Raw genomic sequence first — 13,869 nt, forward strand, 5'->3', positions numbered from 1 at the left:
CAGGCCGGTCTCGAACCCGCGGGCTCAGGCAATCCACTCACCTCAACCTCCCAAAGGCGCGGGATTACAGGCTGAGCCACCGAGCCCGGCTATGTCTGTGTCTTTCTTAATCTCTCGCAGCTCTCTCTCGGACCCTCAAGGCAGCCGAGTGGGCCACGGCAGTTTCTCTTACTACACATATAGTTTAATGCTTAGTAGGATCAAAAAATGTTTATTGAAGTATGAAAATAGGGAAGAGATTAGGGCAGATTTAGAAGAAAAAGAAAAATGAAAGGCATTATTAAATTACACAAGATAAACTATAAAACAACACAGGAGAAAAATCTTGCCCTCAGGTAAAACATTCTTACTATAATAAAGTTACAGAAAAGAAACAAGAAATTTACTGTATACCATGCCTTTTTTGAGATTCCTTTCTATCTTCAACTATGTATTTTCTCTCTTTGATCCTATTAATAGTGCTGAAATCCAGTTATTTATTTTTTCACTATAGGCTGCTCAGTTATGGTCATTTATTCAAGTTTTATGCTAGACATTTTTGTTGACTAGGAGAAAGTATGCATTCGTATTACTTTAAAAAATTAACCTAAAGTCACACTCATAGTTCTAGTATTAATACTTGGATATTTAATCTCTCTCTCTCATTGTGTATACCAGCATCATCATTTCAAACAATGCTCTGCTAAGTCTCTCATTCTCTTGATCTTATTTGGAGTTCTCATTGTTTTGTGCCAAGCCACATCACAGATCATGAGAGAGGTCCTCTTAAGTTGAGTGTCCACTAGAATCCCATTCAAACTAGGGTTTCGTGGGTTATGATGACATCACTAACTTCCAAATATTTAAATTATTTTAATGCAACAAACTAATAGGACTAAGTCCTAAATATTTATTAGACAGCAATTTTGATCTTTCAAATCTAAAAAGCATAGTGAAAAATTGTATTATTAATACAATGCAATAAAAGGTATAAACAAATCTTTGGAATTAAAATAGAAAGGTCCAAGAATCCTAAGGACATTTTACAAATTTGAACCTTAATAATAGAAAGGCCAATAAAATATTAGCATAGAGAAAGCAAGTTGTATTAGATAACCTTGTACAGTTGAAAAGGATTTGAGGGATCTTTCCAAAAGCACTGATTAGCAAAATTAAAATTGAAATGTTCTATACTAAATAGATAATAAGCTTAAGGGTAAAGTTTTTCCTAATTGAAAAACTTGCCCTTGAGAGAAATGTAACACTTAATTAAGAGAACAAAAGCAGCACTAAATTCTTAATATCTTCAGAAAACTATGAAATAATGTTACTATGTTTAAAAATTAGCCGGGCTCAATGGCTCAGCCGGTAATCCCGCTCCTTGGGAGGCTGAGGTGAGTGAATTGCCTGAGCCTGCGAGTTCGAGACCCGCCTGGGCAACTTGGTGAGACCTCATCTCTACAACAAATCAAAAAAAAAAAAAAAAAAATTCGCCTGGTGTGGTAGTGCGCGCCTGTAATACCAGCTACTTGGAAGGCTGAGGCGGAAGGATCGCCGGAGCCCAGCAGGTCGAGGCTGCGGTGGCCGGGAGCGGCCGCTGCACTCCAGTCTGGGTGACAGAGTGAGACTCCAACTCAAAAATAAATAAATAAATAAATAAAAATTAGACTAAAAGAAAAACTTTAACTTACAGGAACTATTAGGCTCATATTCCCCTATTTTAAAAGACTGATAAAAACTGCATATAAGTTTAAAGGGAGTGCCTTAACAAATGTGTCTCAAAATACTGTTTTTGTGATTTTTCTTTTGCTGTTGCTCACAATTGGTTAGGAATACAGGATATTTGACTCAATAAGAGTCTAGCAAACCAGATCCAACAACACATATAAAATCATCCTCCATGACCAAGTAGGCTTCATTCTCAGATGCATGTCTAGTCCAACATCTGCAAAAACATAAATGTAATTAAATACATCAACAGATGTAAAAATAGGAATCACATGATTATGTCATGAGACACAGAAAAAAGCTTTTGATAAAATCCAGCATCCCTTCTTGATAAAAATCCTTGGGCACCTAGGCATACAGGGAATATACCTCAAAATAGTAAGAACCATCCATGATAAATTCAAGTCAACATCTTGCTAAATGGACAAAAATTGGAAGCATTTCCCATGAAAACTGGAAAAAGACAAGGTTGCTCACCTTTGCCCCTCCTGTTCAATACAGTATTGGAAGTCTTAGCTAGAGCAATCAGACAAGAGTAGAAAATCAGAGGTATCCAAACAGAAAAAGAGGAAGTCAAGTTATCCCTCTTTGCTGATGACATGATTCTATATCTCAAAAATCCAAGAGAATCTGTTAAAAATCTTCTTGCACTGAAAAATGACTTTGGCAAAGTCTCAGGGTACAAAATCAATGTGTAAAAAACAGTTGCATTCTTATATACAAACATATAGGTGGCAAACCAAATAAAAAGCACAATCCCATTCACAATAGCAATCAAAAAAAAAAAAGGATGAAATGCCTTGGCATCTTCCTAGTGAGAGATGTGAAAATCCATTACAATGAAAACCATAAAATATTCAAAGAAATCAAAGATGACAGAAACAAATGGAAAAATATTTCATGTTCATGAATTGGAAGAATCAGCATAGCTAAGATGTTCATCCTCCTCAAGTCAATCTACAGATTTAATGCAGTACCCATCAAATTACCATCATCATTCTTCACAGACCTGGAAACAACACAGGAATTCTTATGGAAACATAAATGACCACAAATAACCAAAACCATCCTCAGCAAAAGAAATAAAGTAGGAAGTATCACACTTTCAGATTTTAAACTTTACTATAAGACTACAATAATCAAGAAAGCCTAGAACTGGTACAAGACTAGGCATACAGAACAATGGTACAGTCTGGAAGCAAAACCTCAATTTCTCAACCAACTCATCTTCAACAAAGCCTCCCCTAACAACCACTGGGAAGAGGAGAATTTATTCAGTAAATGGTGCTGGGAAAACTGGCTGACCACATGCACGAGATTAAAGCAAGACCCCTATTCTATACACAAAAATCTATACACAAAAATCAACTCTAAGTGGATCAAACCTAAATGTAAAACCTCAAACTATAAGAACCTTAGAAAATGCAGGAGACACCCTTATGGAAATTGGAACTGGCAATCAATTCCTGATCAAACCCCAAATGCCCACACCATAAGAGAGAAAATAGACAAGTTGGACTTCATCAAACTGACAATCTTCTGCAAAACCAAATAAACCATCAAGAGAGTGAGGAGACAGCTCACAGATTGGGAAAAAATATTTGTTAACTGTACGTCTGACAAAGTCCTAACATCTAGGATCTACAAGGAACTCAAATGTGCTGGAAAGAAAAACACAGCCCCATTACAAAGTAGGCAAAATACATGAATAGACACTTCTCAATAGAAGATATATGAGCAATCAACAGATACATGGAAAAAATGCTCAGCCTTGCTGATCTTCAAATAAATACAAATTGCAACTACACTGAGATATCACCTAACTCCAGTCAAGATGGCCATCACCAATAACTCAAAAAATATATTAAAAAAAACAGATGCTGGAGAGGATGTGGGGAAAAGGGAATACTTCTACACCGTTGGTGGGAGTGTAAACTAGTACAACCTCTGGAAAACAATGTGGTGATTCCTAAAAGATCTAAAAATCTACCTTCCATGTGACCCTGCAATCTCCCTTCTGTGATGACACCTGGAGGAACTCAAATCACTCTATGAAAAAGATATACCTGCATATGCATGTTTATTACAGCATTATTTCCAAAATAAAAATATGGAACCAATCATGCTGCCCCTCAGAAGTGGTACATATATACAATGGAATATTACATAGCCATAAAGAAGGACAAAATTATGAACTTCGCAACAACTTGGATAGGTTTAGAGTTGATAATACTCAGTGATCTATTACAGAAACAAGTAACTGAGTACCATATGCTCTCACTCATAAGTGGACCCTGAGCAATTATAATAATACTGTAAGAAAGGGATTGGTAGTAGTGGGAAACTACTAGGGGATGGGGTCACACTTCAGCATTAAGCGTACCTGATCTCAAACCAGGTGAAGTGGAGACCAAAGTGAGACTCAAACTTATATGTGCAATAATTTTTGTATATCTAACCCTGAATTATACCCATCTTTAAAGTAAAAATTAAATAAAAAAATAATACAGGGTATTCAGTTATTCCTGATAATTATATTATATAATTGATAGTCATTAAGATAAACATAGCTCCATATATGTTGAATTTTATTTCACATGTTCTTTTAGTATCTACTCATCAGTGTTGAATGAAGTAAATTATGGTAGAAAGTGGTAATAAAACTTTATTAGATAAAAGCAAAGCTAAGAAATATATGACAAAACAGATTATCCAATAAGTGCAAATTTTATATTCAATTTTTAAAAGATTCTATATTAAACTTTCTTTTCCCTATTATATATGTATCTTTACTTTTGAAACAAATATGCTCTAATAACTGGAAATAATTCAGTTCTTAATATTTCATAAGTTTTTAATAAAGAAAAATCTAGGACAGGTAAAACTTTTTCCATGTATGATAATGCCCAGCAGCACAGTACAGACAAGACAAAAAAAAAAGTCAACATTTTTTATTTTTTTAATTTAAAAGTTTCTTAGTGCTTAAATAGATAAATGAGCTCAAATGTTGGTACAAATTAATGCAAACACTTCTTCTGATGAAAATTCTTTATAATTTGTTAAAGCCGTTCTTTCAGAACAGTAAATATTAAAGCCTCTGAAAATTATTCCCAGGCACTAGCATGCAGGAAACTATTATCAGTGTTATGAACCGAGGTATTTAACAAATTAAAAGTCTGAAAGAATACACTTTAATATTCTACTTTTAATATTTTTTTTACTTGTTTGTAACCTGATTGTGTTCATATTTCTTTTGAAGTTTATAATAAGCATCTAGCACTTCTGGATTCTCTAAGAAATTTGTAAGAGCTTTTATGAGATGCGAGAATCTGAGAAGAAATATAAAAATTAATTTTAAAAAAACTCTGCAGAATAAACATTTAAACAGTGTATTTTTCAGAGTTAGGGAGACTTAGTGATACAACCAGAGCAGCCTATGTTTTATTTGCAAAAATTTCTTATTTGCTTAAAAATGAATATGCTATTTTACCCAATCATTCAAAAATAGATCAGAGCCTAGCTCTCTCAAAGAAGAACAAGAAACTTTTGAACTGTTAACAAAACTGGGATCATAAAATTCAGAATGCTAAGTGTTTCTTTACTTAAGAGTCTATAAATATTCATAAACTATTGTACATATAACTATTCAAAAAGAGTGTTCACATTTGAATAGACTAAATAAATGCTTCTTTGTACTCAAAGCATGAATAATCTCATACATGAAGTATTTTTACATAAATAATGTAAGTTATAAATGCTAATAACTTCAAGGTGAATTATGTTCTTTATTATAGCTAAATTTTAAATTTCAGTAAAAGAAAATCATTAAAGGGAAGACTGTTAAGAGAACATATTTTATACTTGTGTGTATTTTGACAAATTATTTTTATTTGGATTATTCTACAGAGTTAATTTTCTCTTTTTTGAAAGAAGAAATAAGCATTAAGAAGAAAATTGCTTTATTGCATTGCAAATAATAACTGTTATAAAAATATAAATGTTCACTCTCTTGTTTATAAAAAGTATTGCTTGCAGTATTATATGCACTTAAATACGTGCAAGTATAAATTGTAGGATTTATTTTACTTCATAGAGTAGAACTTGTCTCTCAGAATGTTCTAGTGTTATGTAAATCTATGTTGCCAAGACCAAATTCCAGTATGTTTATAGAGAATGCACTAGAATGAAAATTTTAGTACACACAAAATCTATCCATATATATGTACATATATAGATATATACACAACTAAATTACAGTGGAAATTCTAGAATCCAGATGCTGGCAGAAATTCTGAAATTTCGATATTGGAGAAAAGTTGCTTTCCTGTTATCAGATATCTATGTCATAACCATATATTTGCCATTACACACAAATAGTATAACACCATGTCCCCTCCCCATGGTACAATTTTATGTGGGCCTCCTTTGCCAAGATACAACTCAATACACAGAAAAAATAATGGACTGTCAGAGGAATGGATAGACACAGATTGACTTATTAGAATGAACTTGGATGTAATAACTTAAAATTATCAGGGAATGCTCAAGCTAAACAGGGAATAGTTAAGAGAAAACTAATGAATATAGTTATATTTTATTAGACATTGTTTTTGGAGATCTATTATTCTGTAGAAATATTAAGAAATTCATATCTTCATTAGTCTTTTCTGTATGCTCTACTAGAATCCCAGCATTATGAATTGCCTAGTTGGACAACGTAGCTAGAATATGTTTAAACAAAAGACGTATATCGATAATAGTTTTAATCAGAACTACTTACTAATGGGGTATGTTCCTTTACTGGGTGAAGCACAACTTCCCAAACCTTAGAACTACACTGGGCAACTACCAACCTCCTTTAGTCCACAATCATTTTTGCACTGTTTCATTTTACCACAGCAACTGTCAAAATCAGTTTTGCATTGATGTGATGTGAACAAAAGCACTGTGGCTGAATATATTACTAAAACTGCAAATTCTCTAGAGCTAGTTTTTGTATGGTGTCTGACAGATGTCAAGCATTGCAGCTCCCCTCAAAGGCTTAAAATATGCCATGGCATCCTGCAGCTTCTCCAATTACCTCCATTCACTGTGTGGTACTTCTAGGACTAAAAATAGGAGTCTCCATAGTTGAGTATCTTGAATTTAGGCCTTAAGGAAAAAAAAAAACTTAAAGGCAGACTGCATTGGGGGCCACTTTTCAGCATCACAGATAGTTTTAATGTTGTGAAATATACTAGTTCTTTTTTTTTGAGTTGGAGTCTCACTCTGTCACTCTGTCACTGCTGGGCTCCGGCGATCCTTCTGCCTCAACCTTCCAAGTAGCTGGAACTACAGGCGCATGCTACCACGCCTGGCTCATTTTTTTTTTATTGTAGAGATGAGGTCTCGCCAAGTTGCCCAGGCGGGTTTTGAACCCTCAGGCTCAGGCAATCCACTCACCTCAGTCTCCCAAGGCGCGGGATTACAGGCTGAGTTACCGAGCCCGGCTTATACTAGTTCTTAATGTTAACAATTAATTTAAGTATTTGAAAAACTGTATGTGGGTCTAGTGTGGAGGACTAAGCTAGACATTATGTTATTATTCCTCTTAAAATCCATTCTATACTTCAGTGACATTTTCTATAAAGGTATTTTCATAACATTGCTTAATTTTCAATTTTGAATGTTCTGTAGTAATATTTTAATATATTTGAGTGTATTGAAATATGCATGTTGTTATTCACAATACTTCAAATATAAGTGCCTTTTTAAGATTAATCATTATTGATTAATATAATTTTTATTTGTAATTACATCCTTAAAGTTATTTCATTTTTAACTTTTTCATCATACTTCTCTAATTAAAACATGAAAAAAAATGATCTGAGATAGAAAATATAACTTGGCTGTCTAATATTATTTAAATATTGTTTTCTCAAGTTTTATAAGAATATTTTCTCCAATTGTAGAACATATATTGATTGATTTGCCAAAAAAAAGTCAGTCAGAATTGTCTACTAATATAATAGTATCTATGCATATGACAAAAGACAAATCTTGTCAGAAAACACATTTATTTTTAAAATACCTCATTGTTTCTGGTATATATTATTTTTTGAAAGTGGCTCATTACTTGTTTTATAATCAGAAGCTTTTAAATACTCTATATAAAGCAGTAAAGCTATCAGAAATGGCAAGAAGTGAGCGTGCATGTGTATGTTTCATTGTCTCATGAAAACTAAAAATTGAAAAATATACTAAGGTAAAACACAATTTCTCAGTAAAAGAGTAATTTAAACACCTTAATAAGCATATTGACATGAAGCAATATATGGGGAGCATAATAATGGCAAAATATTAACGATAATCACATAATTAAGAAAAAATCATATATATGAAAATTTTAAAATGCACTTTTTAAAATAACTCTGGTCAAAGAGTAATCACATCTAAAGTGATAAATGCATACTTATGAACATTCACATGGGATTGTCCCTGACTCCCAAACTATGATGATGATTAATATCATATATATATTCTCATGACTGCTGGTGGCAATGTAAAATGGTATAACCAGTCAGAAAACAATGTTTCTGAAAAATTTCAACAGATATATAACAAGTCACTCAGTCATGCTACTTCTATGTGTTTACTCTAGAGTAATGAAAGAATGTATCTTCACAAAGTTTTGGACATAAAAAGTGTTCTGGCAGCTTTATTTGAAATAGTCAAAAAAAAGGAAACAATACAAATGACCATTAAAAAGTGAATGAATAAACAAATTGTGTAATATCAATACTACCAATTGTTGCTGAGCAATTTAAAAAAATTGAAGTATTGTTACATACAGTAACATAGATGAATCTCAAAATAATAGTGCTTAGGAAGAGAAGTCAGACAAAAGAGTGCATTTTACACTTGTAACATACATACTATACATACATACAACATTTTACAGAAAATGCAAATTAATCTCTAGTGATAGTAAACATATTAACTTGGCCTGAGGATGCAGAGGGTGAAGGGGAAGCAAAGAGCACTTGAAAACTTTTGAGGGTGGGGAATATAGTCTTTAACCTAACTTAATGATTGTTTCAGAAGTTTGTACATATTTCACAACTTATCGACTTTTACAATCTAAATATATTTAGTCAATATGTCAATTATACATTGATAAGGCAGTTTTTAAAAGTAGCATATATTATAAGGGAATACAAACATAGTCTTAATATAATTTTAAATTAAAATTGCACTTTGGGGAATTAAAAACTGAGTATCTCATGCTAGTTTGTAGTAATTAGTGATATTCTACAAACTAGTGATAGTGATATGTATAAGCAAGTATAGGACATAACGCTGAAGGATATGTCCTTGTGGTTTGGCACTTTTTTTTTTTTTGTATGTTGTGTCTCTTGCACCTAATAAATGTAGAGCTTCAGGCATCATTGAAATAACTTAACGTCAGTATATTTATTTTAATAGAGTGACAGTTTTAAAATAAGGTCCTTATTTTTTTCTTACATTCCTTCCATCAAGTCTTGGGGTGGATATCCTTTATGGGTCTGGTGGAATTCTATGTTTTAAATGTTAGTTTATTTATTAGTGAATGATTTTATAGTTCAGGTCGTATAAGTGGATGCAGCTTCTGCCTTATTCACAGAAATACTTGAACTTGAAACTTTGAACCACCACATATGAAGTTCAATGAGACTGAGGCTGATGTGTTTTGAGAAAGCCAAGCCACACAGAAGGACCTTTGTAGGAGTTTTAGGTAGTCGTACTTGTTTGCTGTCATGCCAGTCTAGGAGCCAGCTGCATAAATAAAAAGACCACAAGATTTATTCCAGACTCAGCTCTTAAGTCACGGCTAGCCCTCACATTTTCTTCCTGAGTATACAGACATTATGGAGCATAAAACAGTCATTCCTGCTAAGTTCTTTCTGAATTCCTGATCCACAAATTCTGTAAATATAATAATAAAAATGTTTTTAAGTCAATGAGCTTGTGGTAGTTTGTATTCAACAATAATAACTATTCTCTAATGCAGTAGCCATTTTAATACCAGTATTTAAAATGGGTTTTCTTTTTATCATCTACGGTATTAAAGAAATAATAGTCAAGATTTGGATTTAAATATGGGCAGAAATGTTTAAAGTCCCAGATGTTTACAGCTCTCTAAGCATGTTGATAAGTCTGAATTAGAAATGGTAGGAATTATTTTTATAAAGTTTGGCAGCAGTTCCTCTATGTGAGAACAGCTGCTGTCTTTAAAGAGTTAGGGTTGCACATATTTAACAGCAAAACTAATATTGGCTTATTAAAAATGCATTATTGCTTTGTTTATTCTGTCCAATGACAGGTGCAAAACAAATATATCTTTGTTTAGAATTCAGAGATTAAAAGGGGTATTGAATGTGCTGTGTTGAACTGTTTTAGACAACAGTGCTGCTCATTCATGCACAGCAGATTACAAAATAAAATTAAAGATTTTAAGAATGTATATAGGGCAAAATTCAATTTTCAAAAATATTTTCTTTATTACCTTCCCACGGTTAACAATGGCCTAAGTGACATTTATTTCCAGGAAGTTGAGACAAAGAGCACCCTTGGTAAAGTTGACAGGCCATGTTTTTGATTCTACAGCTCTTCATCAATTATGGTAGCATAATGATGACTTAGTTAATTATTGATTGTATTAAAAAATTGAATACTTTGACACAGTATGAGTCCATTAAGTAGTATCTGCTATACACTTTTATCAATAATCTAACAGTATGTGAGTAAATCAGACAATTCTTGGACAAAACAAAATAAAAACAAAGCTTATACAAGCTAACTTTGTTGCTGCAGAAGATCAAAATGTGGAATTTATGCAGCCACCATAGAGCACAATCTTTTTTTTTTTTTTTTTTTTTTTCTATCATGTTTTTTTTTTTTTGAGTTGGATTCTCACTCTGGAGTGCAGTGGTTGCTCCTGGCCACCGCAGCCTCGACCTGCTGGGCTCTGGTGATCCTTCCACCTCAGCCTTCCAAGTAGCTGGAACTACAGGCATGCACTACCATGCCTGGCTAATTTTTTTGATTTATTGTAGAGATGAAGTCTCGCCAAGTTGCTAAAGTGGGTTTTGAACCTGCGGGCTCAGGCAATTCACTCACCTCGGCCTCCCAAGGCGTGGGATTACAGGCTGAGCCACGGAGCCCGGCCCATGTTTTCTTTTTATGAAGGATTGATTACTTATTTTATTCACTGGAGTTGGTTCCAAACATTCTTGATGCTATCAGAATTCAAATTCAATGTCAACATGTAAAGCTTGGGAAAAAATGAGAACTGTTGAAAATAATTTGAAAACATTACATTTTTAAAAATTACAAACATATCTCAAATAATAATGAGATTACTTATATAAGGACTTCTCAGGGAAACAATTTTAAAGAGAGAGTTGCTGTACTTTTTAGCCAAAGCTGTTCACTTACACTAAAACATTGTTTATGGGATTTGAATCCCACTTTATGAGGTCTGACAATTAAGTTTGCAAACTTGCCACCATGCGCTTACATTGGCAGCCTTGTATAAACCTTGATATATCAGTATTTTACAGCTGCGTTCAAGTCTACGTGTGATGATGTCTTGCTGAGTGGTGTTCATTATTCTTGTTGCATGTTTTGGGGTGCCATCACAAGAATGTCAGAGCTTGAATTAGAGCAATGAACCAACATTCAATTTCTTATTAGGCTTGGCAGCAGTAGAAGTGAAATCAGGCGCATCTTAATCCAAGTTCATGGGGGTAATGTCATGAAAAAATGTCAGTGTATGAATGGATGAAACATGTTTCTGATGGGAGAGAAAGCAACATGAATGAAGTCAGGTCAGGATGACCAGTAACAAGCAGACCTGACAAAAACATTGCACAAATTCATTAAACTGTGCATAAAAATTGTTGACTAACTGTAAGAAGCATAGCACAGTAGAACAAATAAACATAAAGAATCAGGAAAATCTTAACTGAAAATCTTGGCATGAGAAAGGTGTGTGTAAAAATGGTCTGTAAGGAACTCTTGCTTCATGAAAATGCAACAGCTCATATAGCACTTTCTGTGAGGGAGTTTTTAGACAACTATATCAGAACACCCTCCCTACTCACCTGATCTGTCCCCCAATCACTTTTTCTTTACCCAAAGATAAAAGAAATATTGAAAGGAAAACATTTTAATGACATTCAGGACATCAAGGTTGATATGATGACAGCTCTGATGGCCATTCCAGAAAATGAGTTCCAAAATTGCTTTGGCAGGCGGACTAGGTGCTGGCATCGGTGCATAACTTCCTAAGAGAATACTTCAAAGTTGGCCTTAGTAATATTCATCAAAGAGGTATGTAGCACTTTTTCTAGGATGAGTTCACAAAATTAATTGTCAGATCTTATATATTTCTATCTTGTAATACTTTAAAAACATTAATATAATAATCAAATTAGTATGATATTCAATTTTTTTGTTTTGCTTCATGTTTATTTCTATGAAGATATCTAACAGATCAGTGAGGTAAGTCACCTTCAATATGGCCTCAATCTCCCGAGAACTTAAGTAAGATTAATATAGCAGTGTTAATTTCAGTGGTGAATATGACCTTAGCATCAATATTAATAATGATAACAATCTCATCATTATCATTGGGTCAACATGCCAATTATTTTACTAGTGATCTATATTGTCCTAAGTGATGGATAATTTACAACTAAAATATTTCTGAGAAAGCTTGTAAAACTCCTTTAAGAATTTATGAAATAATGATAAATATTATTTTTGGGGGGAAGGGTAATATGTTGAATCAAATAAAAAGGAATATAGAAAAAGAATTGAGTGTATGAATCTGCTGATAATAGGAGTTTTTATTTTTCTTTTCAATCAAAATCACACACAAAAAAATTTTTTAAGATTTTGTTTCTTACTACCGCTTTACAGAAGAGAAACCAAATAATACTCTTCAAACTGAGGTTTATTTGATGTTCCAAACTCTGAAATTTCTTTAGAATTAAATCAGTACCAGTGTCTTGGTATTTAACGTCATTTTCCTTTTCCTTTTTTTTTTTTTTTTTAATCTGTTTGTAAGTAAGTTTCCAGACTAGCATTCAAAGTCAACTGAACAGGGAGATGGAAGTTTACAGAGACATATAGGGAAGGAAAGAAAACCTTTGCTGAAAACAGTTACAGAAGGAAATAGATTGAAACAACTAGTGAAACAGGACAAAAGAGACGCTATCAACCAGTAAAGTAGTTGAGGGGACACACTAATCTTGAGAACATATGAGTACTGTCCTAATGGCTCAAAGTTTTACTGTAAAGTGTTTAAAAATAAATTTAATATTGGTATGTTTAGAAGTTTTAAGATAGGAAAAAGAGAGTTTAAAAAAATGTTTCTGATATTCTAGTGTGTTTTCAGATATTTGGAAGGACAGGGCTCTCTCCTCTTCCCTTCTACTGTTTGCCTTCAGGCTATTTTATTGCTCATTAGCACCTTCACCAGAGAGTGGGCCAGGAAATAAAAGAGCTGATACAGGAGTCAGTCAATTACAGTTCTCATTAGGGGCTCTGGCAAAAAAAAACACAAAAATCTATTGGTGGGCAGAGTCTGAATCTAACAGCTAAAAAGAGATTATTCATGGTATTCTCTTGTCCAATCATTCTGCTCCCCGAATATCAGAGATAATTGCATGTTGACTATATTATAATACATTTCCATAGCAATTACTGATATGTTTGCAGAAGGAAAACAAGGCAAGAGAGTTAGGTAATTATCTAGGTCAGTGCTTCTCAAACCTGAGCTTCCATCAGAGCTTTTTTTTTTAAGGCAAATTGTTGGACTCCACCCATAGAGTTTCTGATTAAATAGGTGTGGGTTAGTGCCCAAGAATATGAATTCCTAGCAGTTTCTAGGTGATGCCAATGCTGCCAAAGCAAAGGCCATACTTCAAAAATCACTGGTCTACATAATTCAGAAAATGTTAGACAGATACTAACAAGTAGCATAATTGACTCATTTTAGTTTTTTCTTCTTATAGTGCTTATGAATCATTATGTGATTTCTTACAAGAATTCTAGCAGCTATGCCAGAGTTGTGCATATCTGGATTTGTACATGCAATGAGAACACCAAGTTGCTATTCAGCTTCTACAGTCACAT

The sequence above is a fragment of the Carlito syrichta genome, unplaced genomic scaffold (assembly GCF_000164805.1).
Source record: "Carlito syrichta isolate Samal-C Ts95f unplaced genomic scaffold, Tarsius_syrichta-2.0.1 Scaffold303983, whole genome shotgun sequence".
NCBI classification, from domain to species: Eukaryota; Metazoa; Chordata; class Mammalia; order Primates; family Tarsiidae; genus Carlito; species Carlito syrichta.